Here is a 17,758-nt window from a genome sequence, read left to right on the forward strand (position 1 = left end):
CCAGTGCCGGAGTTATAGACTCTGGGCACTAGAGTGCGCCCAGAGTCTATAGACTATGCGCAGGTCACCGGGAAAATGGCTGCGGTGGCCATTTTTCAGTCGATTTTACAGTGCCGGACCCCCGCCCGACGTGGGACTCCGGAGAGGTAAGTCAAACTATGGGTGCAGGAGGGTGTGTAGTGCGGGGCCCCCCTGGGCCTGTGTGCCCTGCACCCATTATAGATACGCCCCTGGGAAATGTGGTTTCCTGCCCATACAGTCCACCAAAAAAAGAAACTTGTCCCCTCGCGGGCTCACTTTCCTCGCCACGTTTCGGGATCAGTGACTCTCTTCGCTCGCCACAAGTTTAGATTTCCCCTCTCTGCCCACGTGGATGGTAAGGAATGACGTTGGACAGCAGCCTACCCTCCAACATGACCCCTCCCATCAGGTACAAAATGCTCTGCTCCTGGATTTCCCACCTAAGTTATGATTGCAGTCACCTGTGTTGAACTAGTTAACTGCTGAGACAGGTATTTCAGCACAGGTGGCTGCAATCATAAATTAAGAGGGAAGTCCAGGAGCAGAGCATTTTGTACCTAATGGAATGGGTCATGTTGGAGGGTCTGCAGCAGCTGATGACGTCAAGGTACAAAAACTGAAAGAGATCCATCCACTTTCTGTTGGGGCTACTCCCTGGTCCTGACAGCCCCTCCCCTCATTGTGACATCACTTGCTAATTGAGACAGGGCCGGCAGAGGGCGCATTACGGCTCTGACTCCTGATTTAAAAAGATATTTTTTTCTACCCAGTGTTGAGCACAGCGGGAGATAGGACCCAGAGACTGCTCTCCACACTGCAGCCATCAGGACCAATCAGAATCTTGACTCACTGGAGCTCAACCACGCCCACTCCTTCCCTGCGTGTGAAGAGGCTGCTGCAGGACACGCTGCAAGCAGGGTAGGTTGTCCTGTGACTGTTTCATGTGTGACTGCACTGTCACTGATAGAGCTGACTGCAGATTATTAGCCATCAGGTGAGGTCACCAGGTCAGGTATTAGCACTGTCATATAGCTGGAAATATATATATACATCACAGAGCATGGGGTGAGAGAAGCAGCAATATAAATGCTACATGCACAGGATGACAGTTATCCACAATCATTACCTCTCATACTAGGGTGCCTGCACATTCTTAACTGCTCTCTGACAGACTTATGATGCCTTTGTCTGTTTTAGGGGGGGAATTCAATTGATTCCTGCCCCCATCGTGCCCGACGGAGCTATTCAATTCTTGCTCCTGTCGGGCACGATCAGCTGCCAGCTCTACATTTCAGCTCGCAGCCCCTGGGGGATGAGAGCTGAAATGTGCGAAAAGTGAAATGTTTGTGCGCCCAAACATCACTTTTCGCGATCGCGCCCAGCACTTTGGTCGGGTTTAGCTGCTTTACGCGGCTAAACCCGACCACTTTGGGCGCGATCAGCACGAAAATCTGGAACAATTGCATAGCGGCCCGCCATCTCCTGTCACTTTAGACGGGAGATGCGGGCCGCGAAAACAATGGAATTCTGCCCTTAGAATGCTATATTTGAATAATAATTGTAATGCAATCAGAGGTAGCTGGGGAAATAATTATACAGCATATAGGTACATATTCATTAATAAGCTCCTAATGCATGGTATCGGATACCATATTACCCTAGCAATCCTAGATTGTGTGGTGCAAGGATGGCTGCACCGGGATGCAATCGGAAAACCGACTGTCTTAATCCCGACAGCCGGCTTCCCGATTGCTTTATCCCGGCGTGGGATAAATGGCCGGCGTCTATATCTAGACGCCTGTCATTTACCCGATGCCGGGAGACCGGCGCCCGGCATCCCGATCTAAGAGATGCCGGGCGCCGCCAGCGGACAACAGCGCGGGGGGGTTAGGTTTATGGCACCCGGGGGGGGCTTAGGGTTAGGCACCCCCCCGGGAGGTTAGGGTTAGGCTAGGGGGAGGGTTAGGCACCCCCGGGGGGGACTTAGGTTTAGGCACCCCCGGGGGGGACTTAGGTTTAGGCAGCGGAGAAGGGGGGATTAGGGTTTGGCACCTGGGGGGGAGGTTAGGGTTAGGCACCCCTAAGGAGGGTTAGGGGGTTAGGTTAGTAGATACTTACCTATCCACGAACGGGATTTCCAGCGCTGTCGGGCTTCCGCTGCCGGGTTCTCTGCTTTTGTCGGCCAGGCGCTGACGGGATTCGAACTGTTGGCCACAGGGCAGGCGGTATTTCATAGTGATTCCGCTGCACCAGTGAGCACTAACAGCACTATTTAGCAGTGTAGCTTCCTGCTGTCAAAATCCGAATACGTTCACTTTTTGGAAGTTAGATAAATGAAGGTGCCCCCTCCCCTTACTGTAGTAATGTATTTGGCCAGGATCAAAGTTCTTTTAAAAGTAAGTAAATATAACAGAACTAAATACTGGAGGACAGTTGGATTTATTGATTAAAAGGACAAAGGACTGTACAGGACAGGCTGCGCTACTGCTCTTACTCTCCAGCTGTAAGTGAGGAGTATTTCAGGGTCATGTTGCAGCTTGCGTCTGCGATCCCGTACGCAGTAAGGATGGCTCCTGTGTTCCCACGGTCATTCTGCGCGACAATAGGGTTACTACCGATTATAGAAGGGTCTGTGTACTTTCTACTTAATCGCCTGGATTTGCAAAGCCGCCAGTCAGTGTCGCGACACAAATCCCGGCATCTGTGACATTTGCGTATTTTCGCACAGCCGCTGCCTACAAATTCGCAGCTGTGATGACCTTAGCGTCCATCTCGGAACAGACCGACAGTGTCAGAAGGCTGAATGTGTACAGAGACAACCAGCAACATTATATTCTGAGACACGGTTATTATGCAGTGTAATGATGCCCATCAATGTATTACTACAACATATCATGCAGCATTGTCTAGTTCAGGCATGTGCCTGACGCTGGCCTGACGAAGTGAAGCCTTACTGCTCCTGGTAAGGGCCTCATTCATCCCCTAATATATGGTAATACCACAGGGGGGTCTGAAGATAAAACACTCCTTCTGTCAGCATCGCAGATACGAGTGCGGAGTCTGAAGATGCAACACCAGATCGCCTGGTCATGATGGCCGCAGTCATCGCCCATCTGAGTAAACCTAATCTTATTCAGATGGGCGATGGAACCGGGGCCAGGAAATCTGATTGGAGGACGGACAAGTGAACGAATTTCTTCCTTAAAAGCCGGGGGACTCATCGGGACAGCACAGTTGCATGCAGGGGCGTTTCTAGAGAGGAGGGGGCCCGTGTGCAGTCTCCGTAACAGGCCCCCTCCTCTCAGACCGGCGGCCGGCAGCGCAGTAAGTGATGTGCGACCAGCGCCGCACTTCTAGACTCTGGCCACTAGAGTGTGCCCAGAGTCTACAGCGCATGAGCAGTTCACTGGGAAAATGGCCGCGGTGGCCATTATCCAGATGTTTTTACAGCGCTGACACCGGCTCTGATGTGGGACTCCAGAGAGGTAAGTATAATATGGGTGCAGGGAGTGCGGGTCCCCCCCCCCCCGGGCCCTTGTGCACCCATTATAAATACGTCCCTGGTTGTTTAGGATGTGACCATGTCGGCTAAAGCACAGCTGGCTGCAGTCACATTCCATGCAACCACTCCAGTTAAGTGGTTGCATCACCTATGTGCCAGTCTTTACTAATAGCCTTGGGGTCTTAATCCTTTATCTCCATCCTCCCAGTTTTGTGGCAAGTGGTTTGCACAAGTACCAATAAATCATCGTTTCAGTGCACAGCTGTATAACTCTATGTAGACATGAAGCAATGTAGTGTAGTCTGGGTAGTAATAGTGAGTTGGGAAAAATCCTGCTCCTAAATTTCCTGACACACTATTATTACCTAATAGCCACATGCCTCCACCTTGCCTCTGGGATCATTTATGCCATGTGACTGATTACCGCATCACAAAGGAGTCACGTGTGCTCCCAGGATCTCTGACAGCCAGACTCCAGATTAGGAGACATTGGTTGAGACGGAATCGGTATGATTTACCACCGGACCCATGCCCGGCGGTTGGAATCCCGACAACGGCATCCCGTTTCTACCCCCTGTGGTACCCTAGGACTTGGGAGTACCACTTATGCTAGTATGCCCTTGTGTCTAAGTATAATGTAATGTATGTGCATGCAGCTCTGCACTGTTTGGCATTGGTGACAGTGGACATTGAGGGCAACTGCAGAAGTGGGCATGTGGGTAGAACTGACAGTTGACTGAAAATTACAGTTGGCTGCTCCCTAAACCTAACCCAACACCAAAACGCGGGTGTCGGTGCCCGGCGTCCCTTCGATCGGGATGTCTCGCTCCCGGTGTATGTCTAATGACAGGAGTTTGGACCCTTGCCGGGATATGACAGTCGGGAAGCCGGCTGTCTGGATTAGGTCCACCGGCTTCCCGACTGCATACCAGTTGAGACACAACAGGAATGCCCGAAGTACCCACTCAGGTGCCTGACTGAGATCAGTCTGGAACTTTCTTTCTGTGACAGCCTGATCTGTAACGTCCCAGACGCACTGAAATGTATCACGGTCAACCATTTTAGTCAGCGGTGGAATCTCTGTGTGGACACTGATTATTTAGTCTAGCTTATTCTGCAGAAAGCGCAGAGCGACCAAGATGACACAAGAAAGCATTGAACTGCTACATCTGGCATAACAAAGAGGGTTACTCGTGACCCGCAGGGGCTGGCAATATTTTTGTAGCTGTTGGCGTAGGAGGCGATGATATTTTTGCCCGATTGTTATGTCCATTTCAACCACCCGGTGCTCTATTGAAAAAAAATAAAATATCACTTATAATGATTTGTCAAAAAATAATACCCCGGTGAAAAGGTATTTTACATGTGAAAAAAAATGTGGTGATAAAAACATCACATGAATTAGGGATGGGACATTGAAAGAAAAAATTGGAAGTACCGATGTTTTTAACATTGAATACAAAACATTATTTAGATATAAACATTGGTTCTCTGAAACCGATGTTTACTTATTTTTTTTTTTAAGTAAACTGTATTTAAACATTTAATAGACTAATAAACTTATACTATGGCTATCTTCATGGAGGCAAACAGTGTGTATGTATGTATATATTTTCTATATATATATATATATACATACATACACAAAGCAGCACAAGAGGGTATTTGATTTCAAGGTGGCATTTTAAATTAGATGTGTTGCACATGTTTTTATTTTCTTGCTGCAGTATCTGCAAATAGCTGTTTTGGGCTCATTATCTTTCCTATCAAAGTGTTTCCACAAATGACTTTTGGGTGGTGCCATTTTATTTGTATTGTCAGTACTCGTCACTACTAGTGTTGTGTGTTACTGCTGGCTTCGCTCGCCACGCTTCGGGCACGGTGGCTCGCTACACTCGCCACATGGTTTTATTCCCCCTCTATGCCCACTTGGATGGTAGGGAATGACGTTGGACACTGGCTGATGATGTCATGGTCAATCTACGGAAGGGGATCTAGCTGTTACCCTCTAAGCTCCTCACCAATGATGTCACTCCAGACACTGAGGCACCGCTGGGTCTGTCACATGCAGAGTGCACATGCAGTGAGTGCCTGACAGTGACACTGTGAGACTGACAGCTCAGTTACCAATAGCTGCAGCAGCCAGACACCCCGACAGCCAACCAGTGTTCACTGAGAGCAGTACGAGTGACAGTGAGCCAGGGGTGGGACTAATTGGCCGACCAGAGTGTCTGTCACTCTGTCAGCCACCTCCCCCAGCAGCAGCATGCACACAGCAGCCATAGCCCAGTCAGTGTTTTGAACTCTATTCTTAAGTTGTAACTGACTATAATACAAGGAGAGAGCCAGCTGGCAGCCCAGAGCAGTGACACCACCACACAGTGTTACAAAAAAATTAAAATAAAAAAACATTGGAAAAGCAGGGAAAAAAATCGGGGGAGAAATCTTGCGATGGTAATGAAACATTGAATCAAAAACATTGCAGGGTTAAACATCGAACATCGAAACAATTTAACCGATGTTTCCGATGAAACATCAAATGATTCCCATCCCTAACATGAATATAATTGACACATACGTGACGGCAACGTACGAGCCAGGAAAACCACTGTAAAGTCTGACTGTCATTTTTTAAAAAGGGAGAAATAAAAATAAAAAACAAACAAAAACAAACAAACCCCATTCAATCAGTTTTCAGATATGAGCTACAAAAGAATTATATATTATAATCATCAAAACAAATGTCGCAAGACAATGGGGTCTATTCCTCATGCTAATCATGAGTGATATTTTAGTTCTGAACTCGCCACGAGTTCATTGTTAAGAATCCATGCTATTCATCATTCCCGTTACAAAAGTATCACTACCGAATAGATGCTATTTTTGCGAAGACATCTTTTCGGAAAGTGATACTTTTCCCCTGTCCGTGTCCCCCATCTGTCTGCATCCTTTCCACACAGAGCCCTCCCACCCGCTCCAGGCTCATCTGTATGTGTCCCTGGTGCCCTCTGACACCCAATGGCTGTAATTAACCCCGACCCCGTGGCCGCCTGTGTCTGTCATTCCCATCTCCCCCTGTCCGTGCAGCATCCCCTCTGGCCGGCCCTGTCGGCCCCGGCCCTCCGCGGCTGTAGATGTCCATGCAGCCCCCCTCCGGCCACCAGTGACAGTGCCAGCCCCCTCGCCGCCCGCGGCCGCCTGTATCTGTACCGTCTCCCGGCGGCTGTATATGTAAGTGCAGCACCCCCCCTCTGCCTGTGGCCAACAGCGACAGCGCCGGCTCTGTCTCCCCGCGGTAACCGGTCGGTAGCCGGCCCCCCTCTCTCTCTACCCATAACCAGCCACTGGAGTTTCCAACCCAGGAACTGCCGCTGCTCCTAACTTCCCCTTAATATTTGCTGTAACACAGGTCTCCCTCCCCACCAAACTTTTCTATGCTCTGCTTCCATGCCCAATTCCTGTTGTGCCCAGATATACTCAGCAGCTTACGGGTCATATACTCACTGCATCTAGATACCTTATAGCCCTTAGCTGGAAACACTCCAACCTGCCCTCAGTCCTCGCTCTAATCCATAAAATCTGGCAAATGTATACAGTTTAGCATATCGCTAGCATTCTTCATGGCTTCCCAACTCAATCCGCTCGTACCTGGAACGCTTGGCTTGCACGTTTTGGACCCAACACCTCCACAGGTAGTTATCATAGCCGTGCTCTTCTTCATTTCATTTTTAGTGCAACTGTGAATTCCAGCTATTTATTTTTCCTTTTCCACTCCTACCCCATTTTTACCTTTTTCTATGCTAATTCTCATTTTATTGCGTCCGGTTTAATAGTCCATGCTATTGTCAATTTTGGTTGCTTTCGTTACTGGCAGATATTTCTGCATAATATGTTATGGGGTTTTTGAATTACCTTGTCATTAGTATTGTATTTGGTAATGGGTATGTAAATCCGGCTGTCAGAACGCCTCCTGTCAGATACTGACAGTGGCATCCCAATGGTTGGTATCGCACCCAGTGTCCCCTAACCCACTCTTCTGGTAGCCTAACCCCCCCCCCAAAAAAAAATAACAAAAAAAAACTAACGCTAACCCCGCTATGCTATCTAAACCTTAGCATTCAACACATTGCCTAGGAGTATCTAATCTCAGCTTACCATCTAATATATCCTTGACCTTGAGATGCGTCACATGGGGGTGGGTCTGAGTGCTGGGAGCCTGCCCCCCCACCCCCCCACTGCATCAGTGTCAATTGATTCTCCTACCTGTATCACTGTCTTCTCTTGCTGCTGCTGACTGAGCTCCGCTCTCTAAACACTGCAGTGCACTTCCTGGTCACATGTCCATCAGTGCTCAAGGCACGCTCCCCATACTTAGTTATGCCTCTATTAGCTCTTTCTGTGCAGCTTACTGATGGTGGTGTGGCCCTGCCCCCAGCTCAGCAAGCAGTGTCTGACTATACAGAAGCAAGGCTGAGCTGTTGCTGCCTCATCTCTCATCTCCCTGCAGTCCCAGCGAGCTCCACAAAACTGGTGAGTGTTAACTGTAAAAATGATTACAATAAACAAAGATGTTTAGAAGTTATAATTATCTTCTATGTATTATTCTAATCATTTTTATGTCACATCTCAGGAGTATATTCCTGCTCTGTTCATATGACTGCAATGTCCGATGCCCCCTCTGAGCGTCTCTAGACGCTGTAACACCATCTGGTGCACCTTAGACGCCACCATCAGTCGCACCATCGAAACTTGCACCAGCCCTATGGCAGGTGCAGATTTTCCATCGGAGTATGGCCGCCTGTGTGAGCGATTGAGCGTCTAAGTACGCATACACTTCAGCGATTCGTCCGCGCCACTCTCAAAACACACCGATAGGATGGACCATCACCAACGTCACCTCCCCAGTCCCCGCCAAGCACTTTTCCAAGACATTCTGATGCAGTGCTTATCAATCGCACCAGCAGAAATGGCAGAAAAATCACGTAACTAGATGAACATCGGCTTTGGGTGCAAATCTGATTCGGGCCCATAAAGTGGACGTGAGCAATACATTGTGCCTATTAGGTTTTCTATTTTGACACCTGGGTACTGAATGAAACCATATTGATGGTTTTTGTAAGATTTTCTCACTTTACTTTTCTGACTGTAAAGGCTTCTCCAATGTAGCCATGGCTTCCGCCCCCATTCTACAGGTCATGGAATGGAATCGGTATGATTTACCGCCGGACCCCTGGCCGGTGGTTCAAATCCTGACAGCGGCATCCCGACAAGGATGAAAGTCCCGATCGTCCCCAGGTAAGTATTCACTAACCTAATTCTACATCCTAACCCTCCCTTAGGGGTGCCTAACCCTCCCTCCCCCTAGCCACCTGTCACTTAACCGTCGCCGGGATTAAGCAGTCGGGAAGCCGGCTGTCGGGATTAGGCCCGCCGGCTTCCCGACTGCATACCCATGGAATAGGGCAGAAAGTTGCCACATAATGGCACCCGCACTATTATTGAGGAACTGGTGCACGCAGTAGTCACTGACGGGGCCTGGATAAGTCAGGAGGTGCACTCTGTGGGGATGTGCAGCACCAGTTACTGCTGTTACCACCTGCCATCACCCAGAGATCACCCAGAATGATATTACCATGTCAGGAATACAAAGGTTTGTTTATACCTATTTGTGGACAAATGGGTATAAACATCCCTGAACAGGACTGAAGCATTCGCACAGGAATCTTGCATCTTGAATGTGAGAATGGCTTGTAGTAGGACATATTGTATCACCCCATCTTTAGCCTGCATACTATGAGATTAACAAATAAATAAACCATTTTTTAGGTGTTCAATATTCTTGTTATCCTAAAATTGCAGAAAACTAAATATATGTAAAACCCCTTCTCCGCCACAGCAAAAACCTGGATTATTGCAGTGTCAACCTGGGTCACGGGCTCGGTGGAAGAGGTTCCTAGGAAAAATTCCAGGTCGACCTGGGATTCCTTCCAGTGGCAGATCCAGGAGGGGGCGATCAGGGCACAGCCCTAGCCCTGCTCACCTACTGATACTGCAGCCGCAGGCAGCAGAGTCCGGAGTGTGTTGCACTGTGGTCGCCAGCCGGGACCTGGTCGCACCGGCCACAAACCAGCCGGCTGAGACAAGCAAGCCCAGGCATCTGGCCAACCAGAGAAGGAAGAGAAGTGGCATGGGATTTGTAGTTTATCTTTTACTGCTTAGACTCTGAACAGTAAAAGAGAAACTACGAATCCCATGAGGCATTGCACTCTTTACAACAATGGCCACAGCTAGATGAAGCCAAAAAAGCATGGTAGTGTACCTTTTCAGTAGATGTACCATGATGTCGTCAGTTACTGTCCAACATCATTAGTTACTATCGATATGGACATAGAGGGGGAATGTGAGCAACATTGCCCGAAGCGTGGCGTGCGGACAAATGTCGTCTTTTGGTGACCGTTATGGACATGGAACAGGACCTCCGCCCTCACTTCACATCACTTCCAGGTACATCTACTGAAGGGGATCTATAGAATCCCTGACAAGTCACCATGCTACAGGTAATAATAATGTCCCCACACATCTCCCTGTCATTTACTGTTGACCCCCTGACATGTGGGCACCATGCTACAGGTAATGATGCACCCACACGTCTCCCTGCTGGGTAATGATGCACCCACACATCTCTCTGCTGACCACCTGACATGTGGGCACCATGCTACAGGTAATGATGCACCCACACATCTCTCTGCTGACCACCTGACATGTGGGCACCATGCTACAGGTAATGATGCACCCACACATCTCTCTGCTGACCACCTGACATGTGGGCACCATGCTACAGGTAATGCTAATAATAATGCCCCCACACATCTCTGCTGACCACCTGACATGTGGGCACCATGCTACAGGTAATGATGCCCCCACACATCTCTGCTGACCACCTGACATGTGGGCACCATGCTGCAGGTAATGATGCCCCCAAACATCTCCCTGCTGCCCCCCTGACATGTGGGCACCATGCTGCAGGTAATGCTAATAATAATGCACCCACACATTTCCCTATAATGTATCTGCTCCACCCTTCCATGTGATTACCATGCTGCAGGTAATAATAATGTCCCAACACATTTCCCGGTCATTTACCTGCTGACCACCTACCATGTGGTCATATTGCTACAGGTAATGCTAATCGGGGTCGGCTCCAGCAAGAGCCATGCCCTGTGCAGCGAGGGACACGGATGCCCCAAACCAAGGGTATGTGGCCTAATTACCATAGGTTACTCCCCCCTAAATGACACTATTTGGGGGCATGTCCGTATGGTATGCCTCCCATTTAACGTCAGGCTGGGGGCGAGCGCAGCACTATGTCAGTAGCTGGGCTGCCCCCAGCTCTCTCCCTGCACTGAATGGATGCGCGCGGCATCCACTCTTCTCCGGGTTGGCACCGCCACAGGTGTGGAGGTGCCCAGCCTCCTGACTGCCTGCTGGACACTTCGTCCCATGGATGGAACAGCAATGCAGTGCCCGAAAAACGGGACTGTCCCGCTGAAATCGGGAATGGCTGGGAGGGGTGTGCGCACTGGTTGAACATACCTCGAGTTGGCCCTGATGCTAATAACACGATAATGTATTCATACACCTCCCTGTCATTTCCCTGCTCAGCCCATGTGAACTGGTCACCATGCTGCAGGTAATGCTGCACTCACATATCTCCCTGCATTAATCTCCTGTTAATGCAGCTGATGCCACAGGTCCTGTGTGTATGCAGTTGATGCCACCAGCACATTGCATACCTCCCACTATGTGACCGGGTTTGCTCAACTATAATATATTTCAGTATTAAGAATCGTTAGTATTGAGAGGTTTTTTTTTTCTTTCTCCCAAAATGTTGCCATCTGCGTTTTGAAAATTGCTTAAGTGATTAAAGTGCCAGAAGGGATGTGCAGGGCCCAAAAGAGTTAGGACTGAAAGTGGGAGAGGGCAGGACTGTAAGTGGGAGGTGTAATGAGATGAAAGGGGAGGAGTCAGTATTTTTAAACTGCCCTCCCTAAAAGTAAAGTCTAGATCTGCCACTGATTTCTTCTGGGATGCCGACGGTCTAAATGCCAACCGTTGGCATCCCGACAGTCTAATCGCCTGTCATTAGACTTACGCCGGGAGCCTGACACCCGGCTTACCGATCGAAGGTAAGCCGGGCGCGGACAGCCACACGGGGGGGAGGGTTAGGTTAGGGGCTCCCGGGGGGGACTTAGGGTTAGGCTGCAGGGAAGGGGGGGGGTTAGGTGTAGGCACTTAGAGAGGGTAAGGCACTTGGGGGTTAGGGTTAGGCACCCCTAAGGGAGGGTTAGGGCGGGGGAGGTTAGGTTAGTAAATAGAAGAAATACTCACCTGTCGAGATCTTCACTGCCGGGGTTCCGCTGTCGGGATTTGAACCGCCGGCCATGCGGCTGGCTGTAAATCGTACTGATTGCTTTTTTCCTGGGTCGATGAGCAGGGTTCTACACAGGTAAAACCAGGGTAAGGCTCAGAGCGCCCCCCTTGCCAGTGCGAAGCGCCGCAAAACTTTTTTTTTCTCAAAGGGTGCTTGGCCATGCATCCCGCGATTAGGCCATGCCCCCTTTACCCGGGCCCGCCGCAGCTCTTGGCAGGCCTGGGTCCAGCCTGTGGTTTAAAAAGGGTTAAAGCCGCTGTGACAATGCTTGAAACCTGTATTAAGTGTCCCTGTCTGGACTTTGGTGGAAAAGCGGTATCATTTTTGAAAATAATATACTGTAACTTGTGTAAAATGTGCACAATTAATACATTTAATCGTATTTAAATGATCTTTCCTGTTTGCAAAAGTATATTTTCTGTCTTTTTATGTATTAGATGTGTCCCTAAGTGTAACTGAGTCTGTAGCTATAATCTGAGTTACAGCTCAGCCTCGCCTTGTTTGCAGAATGTGACCTCACTGGTATCTGAGCTTCAGAGACTTTCACTTTAATTTCTCTCTCCTACTTCCAGCGATGGCGTCTGCTGATCTGAGACAGGAGCTGGACTGTTCCATCTGTCTGAGCATTTATACAGATCCTGTAACCCTGAGATGTGGCCACAACTTCTGCCGGGTCTGTATTGATCGTATGTTGGATACACAGAGGGAATGGTCAGAATCTTATACCTGTCCCGAATGCAGAGCAGAGTTCAAGAGACGTCCTGTACTGCAGAAGAACATAACTCTGTGTAACATAGTGGAGAATTTCCATACTACTCGGCCAGATCCGGAGGAGACTGTGATCTTCTGCACTTACTGTGTGGACTCTCCTGTACCTGCTGCTAAAACCTGTCTGCTGTGTGAGGCTTCTCTGTGTGATAAACACCTGAGAGTACACAGCAAGTCAGCAGAACACGTCTTATGTGATCCCACCACTTCCCTTGGGAACAGGAAATGCTCCATCCATAAGGAGCTCTTCAGATATTACTGCACTGAGGACTCTGCCTGTATCTGTGTGTCCTGCAGTTTGGCCGGAGAACATCGGGGACACCTGGTGCAGACACTGGATGAGGCCTCTGAAAAGAAGAAGAAAAAACTGAGAAATGTTCTGCAGAAACTGACCACAAAGAAAGCGAAGGCTGAGTAAAGAGTCCAGAGTCTGCAGGAGCGCAGGAGAGAAGATCAGGGAAAAGCAGCTGGTGTAACAGAGACAGTCACTGCCCTGTTTATAGACATCAGGAGACAGCTGGAAGACCTGGAGAAGAGAGTCCTGAGTGAGATCTCCAGGCAGGAACAGCGCGTTTCACTCTCAGTCTCTGATCTGGTCCAGCAGCTGGAAATAAAGAAGGACGAGCTGTCCAGGAAGATGCGTCACATTGAGGAGCTGTGTAACATGTGTGACCCAGTGACTGTCTTACAGGAACCAGACACAGGTGACTTGTTTGATACTGAGGACTCAGAGAGACATGATAACCAGGTCCATGGTGCAGGAGATCTGGATGTGGGTCTCATCTCTGGGACATTACACACATTATCTGATATAATAACAGGTATAAATACAGGGATCTATGTGCAGGAAGCTACAGACCTATTACTGGATGTAACCACAGCTAGTAATTATATACAGATATCAGGTGACAGGAAAACTGCATCATGGTCATATATAAACCAGAATCACCCAGTAACACCAGAGAGATTTCTGTATGGTCAGGTAATGAGCACCAGGGGATTCTCCTCAGGGGGACATTACTGGGACCTGGAGATCAGTAAATCATATAACTGGAGAGTGGGGATGTGTTACCCCAGTGTAGACAGAAAAGGAGAGCAGTCACACATTGGATATAATAACAAGTCCTGGTGTGTGTTGAGGTATAATAATCAGTACTCAGTGAGACATGGCCGGACAGAGATCTGGTTACCTGACAATATCCCCTGTGACAGAGTGAGGATATACCTGGATTATGAGGCAGGACAGCTGTCCTTTTATTCTCTGTGTGACCCCATCAGACACTTACACACCTACACTGCCTCCCTCACTGAGCCCCTTCATGCTGTATTAAGGTTAGAAAACGGTTGTATAAAGATATCTGGGTGAGTCAGGAGCTGGGAGATATAATCATGAGGAATCGGTGTCAGACCATCGATGGTTACTAACCATCCCTAATGTCCAGTGTCCAATCTGCATTTGTTCCCTGTTGGTGTGTTAGAAATTTTCATTATAAATATACAGGTACATTTCTGTAAGATTTGATAGGGGAGTCTCAATCCAATTATAATCAGTTACACAAAATAAAGTTTGAAGTACAAAAGTAGTTTTTTTTATTACAAAATATCCAATTGATACATCATACGGCATGAGGACTACCATCCAGAACTGACCTCTAATATTGTTTATAAACTCTTTATACTTTATCAGTTAGTAGTCAGATTTAACTGAACAAATTAATCACATCACACAATATAAGATACACAATAGGATATATTCCCTATATGGCCAAAAAGCTCAAGGCTTAAGAGAAGTAGTGGTGACTCAGTCTGGGGCATTCTGACTATCTATGGGCAAAGTATCTTATCCTACAATACCTCGGCACATTCTGTATATATGCTAAAGGCTCTTCAACTGGATCAGCTCAGTATACTGGCTGAAGGTCATATGCATCTATGAGATCACAGTTCCTAATAAATTGCTATAATACTACATGAAAGTGACTTAAGTGAAGCTATTTTGTCACAAATATACTTTTACCTACCTATTCCTTATCCAATCCCCTGAACCCCTATTATTCTATATCAGTCCCCCATTTGGTATATTACATTATATCACATAACTATCCCCTCCTCCTCCCTCATTGGAAACTAAGGATAAAGGTATAGGAAGACAAGTTCAGACCCCGGGATAGGGTTGTGTCCACCCTCACCGTGCAGAGCTAAAGGAGTCCCTACTGGTCATTCATGACCATCACAATCAAGGGGTGAGCCTGACTATCATACGGGAGGAAATCAGATGTGGGAGATGCTTCTAGAATAGGGGTGGGCAATAGTACTAATAGGTAGATAGGCCTATTACTGCCACATGGGGAACTGTGTGGATAATTGTGTGAGAACCATCCGGTAAGCCTTAAAACAATTTAATTGGATGTAGTCATGAAAAGCTTGAAACTCAACCATTAGGTGCAGTTAATCTATTCTATTCTATTGGCTGAATGTTCATTGGGAGAGAGAGGAGCATCTGCCTCTCAGCCAAAGAGCAGTTCCCCCATTGACTTGTGGAAACTGTGAGGTTACTAAAGTGCATTCCCACCATTGAAGTCAATGGGGGAAGCGCTCATTGGCTGAGAGGCGGAGGCGCACCTCTATCAGCCAATGAACATTCAGCCAGTGCATTTTTATGGGAAATGTAGCAACTGGGGCATAATTCGGGAAGTATGTCTGATGGGTCCGTGCCTCTAGTTTTTTTTTTTTTTTTTAATTTTCTTAAGAAGACCGTGGATGCCTACATGGAACAAAGAGGACCGGAACCAAGGGTTAGGTGAGTGTCTCTTTTTTTTTTTTTTTTTTCTACAGGTACCGATCTGGATTCTACTGGAGAAGGGGACAGACTGTCGTTAGTGACAAGGTAAGTATGTAGTGCGAGTGTATGTGTAATAAAATATTACAACCTTTATTGTGATTCTTGTCTTTTTTAATATTTCTTTTGCAGGCGAACTTAATGCCCCGCATGCTGGTACTTGTGGTTCTCCAAGTACTAGCATGCGGGGGAGTCTTGCTGGGACCTCTAGTTCTCCTGCAAATGACAATATTACTATCGCTCTTTTTTTTACACTATCAGCTGGCGAGGTTTCGGACTGGGGCATGAAGACCCACCGGGAGAATGCAATTATAGGGGCCAACTATGGGGCATGGCCAATCAGTTAGCAGTGGCCAAGTATTAGAGGGGGACCCACCATGGCCCAGCTTTGCCAGGGCACTAAACCACTTCCCTACTTAGCACAGCATTTACCCGATGCATGTCCACTTTCCCATGCCAGTTGTTGTGCCTGTACGCACATGTCCACCATTACAAAATACATTAAAATACAAAAATAAAAAACTTATATAGCGAATAAACACAAACTGGAAATTAAACAGACAAGACAACAAAGAATCAAATAAAGAGGGTAAAAACACACAGAGAGGACAGAGGAATAGTGCACAGAATGTGTGTTTGTGTGTTGCAGGGGGGGGGATCGGAAAACCCAAATAGAAGAAAAACACTGTAAAAGAAACCGAGAGAAATCTACAGCGATATGTATCAAACCTTCGAGAGACCTAGAAGTTGGGTAATTTGCACACAGCAACCAATCCGCTTCTGTCATGTTATAGACTGTACTAGATAAATGATAGCTAGGAGCTGATTGGTTGCTATAGCAACTTCTCCATTTCATCTCTCTCAAAGCATTAATATATCTTCCCGGCAGAGAGAGACTAAAAAGACATCTACTATATAGTCATGAAGAGGTGCCTGTCTATGACATAAGCAGTGAGAGCAGATAGTGGTGCATTGCTTCCCACTCTCACCAATTCCATCAACACGTCAGTCCAGAATGTAACTCACACTGGGCCAGCTCCCCCAGCCCACCCGTCCCACTCATTTACAGAGACATTTCCCGCCATGGGCTTACTGCCTATTTCACCGCTGCACTTGCGTCCATGTCTGTGATGATTTGTACCGTGTCATTAGGACACATATTCAGATAGGGAAAAGAGAGCACATAGAGAAAAAACATGACAACAAAAAGGGAGTGAGCAAAATAAAAGGGGGGGGAGAGAAAGTAAAAAGTGAGGAAGAGACCAAGACGGAGAGAGTAAAAGACAAGGGCAAGGAGGGGGATAGAGATACTGGGGGGAGGGTTTAAGACTGGGAGAGAGATGAGGGTAGGGATATGGGGGGGTGACCAGTGGCAAATGCAGGATTTCTACAGAGGGGTTTCCAATGGTTGATTTTAAAGCCAGTGTGGTCAGTCCATGAAGAGGACAGAATCAGCACTTATCCAGCTATAATATGTGTCATACAAAGTGTATTGTGTGTGATAATTCTGACATATACAGGACCAGTGATCACAGTAAGCCAGTGGTTCCCAAACTTTTTTGAATCACGTTGCTCTAGAGTAACAGCATTGTTTTCATGGCACCCCTAAGCCAAATGTTTGTGCAGAAAAAATGTAGTAAAGTGAAGTAAATTGTGCTCCCCTGTCATCCTTAGGATCAGTTATGGGGTGGTGGACAGGTTTGAGCTTCTGTTCGTCCACATATTTACATTACATTGACCATAAATAATTTGATTTGGTGCTGGACCAGCAACCTAAGGCACCCCTGCAAGTGTCCCGAGGAACCCCAGGGTGCCACAGTGCACAGTTTGGGAACCACTGCAGTAAGCCATTATATGCGGCAGTAGTGCCATCCTGCCTGCGCTGAATGTACTTATCTCACATGTGGCCACCATTCCAGAGCATTGGAGAAAGTTTGGAAATTTGAAGGGGGGAAGAAAAAGAACCTTGCTGGACATAGACTTTTATAAATTGGTCTCCTTATGTACTGGATAGTGTATTATTATACAGTGTTAATAATTGACCCTATAGATGGTCTATATCAGTGCATGCCTAACAGTGCATGTTTTCCATATCTCCTAGTTGTTCACCAGTACATTCATTACTGGCTGACACATTTTAAAAGCTAATTATTTCATTTGTGACACAGAGGGGATCATAAAAAAACATTTTTCAACT

At 47.5% G+C, this 17,758-nt stretch overlaps 1 pseudogene across 1 annotated transcript; it reads left to right on the plus strand.

Annotated features, from left to right (window-relative positions):
* The first annotated feature begins 946 nt into the window (after nt 1-946).
* On the plus strand, nt 947-14,109 carry LOC148479142 (E3 ubiquitin/ISG15 ligase TRIM25-like; annotated as a pseudogene). The gene is made up of 2 exons (XR_015871990.1): nt 947-1,015; nt 12,527-14,109. The product of XR_015871990.1 is annotated as an E3 ubiquitin/ISG15 ligase TRIM25-like (transcript).
* The last annotated feature ends 3,649 nt before the right edge of the window (nt 14,110-17,758 follow it).

The sequence above is a fragment of the Taudactylus pleione genome, unplaced genomic scaffold, assembly GCF_031769625.1.
Source record: "Taudactylus pleione unplaced genomic scaffold, aTauple2 ptg000634l, whole genome shotgun sequence".
Classification (NCBI taxonomy): domain Eukaryota; kingdom Metazoa; phylum Chordata; class Amphibia; order Anura; family Myobatrachidae; genus Taudactylus; species Taudactylus pleione.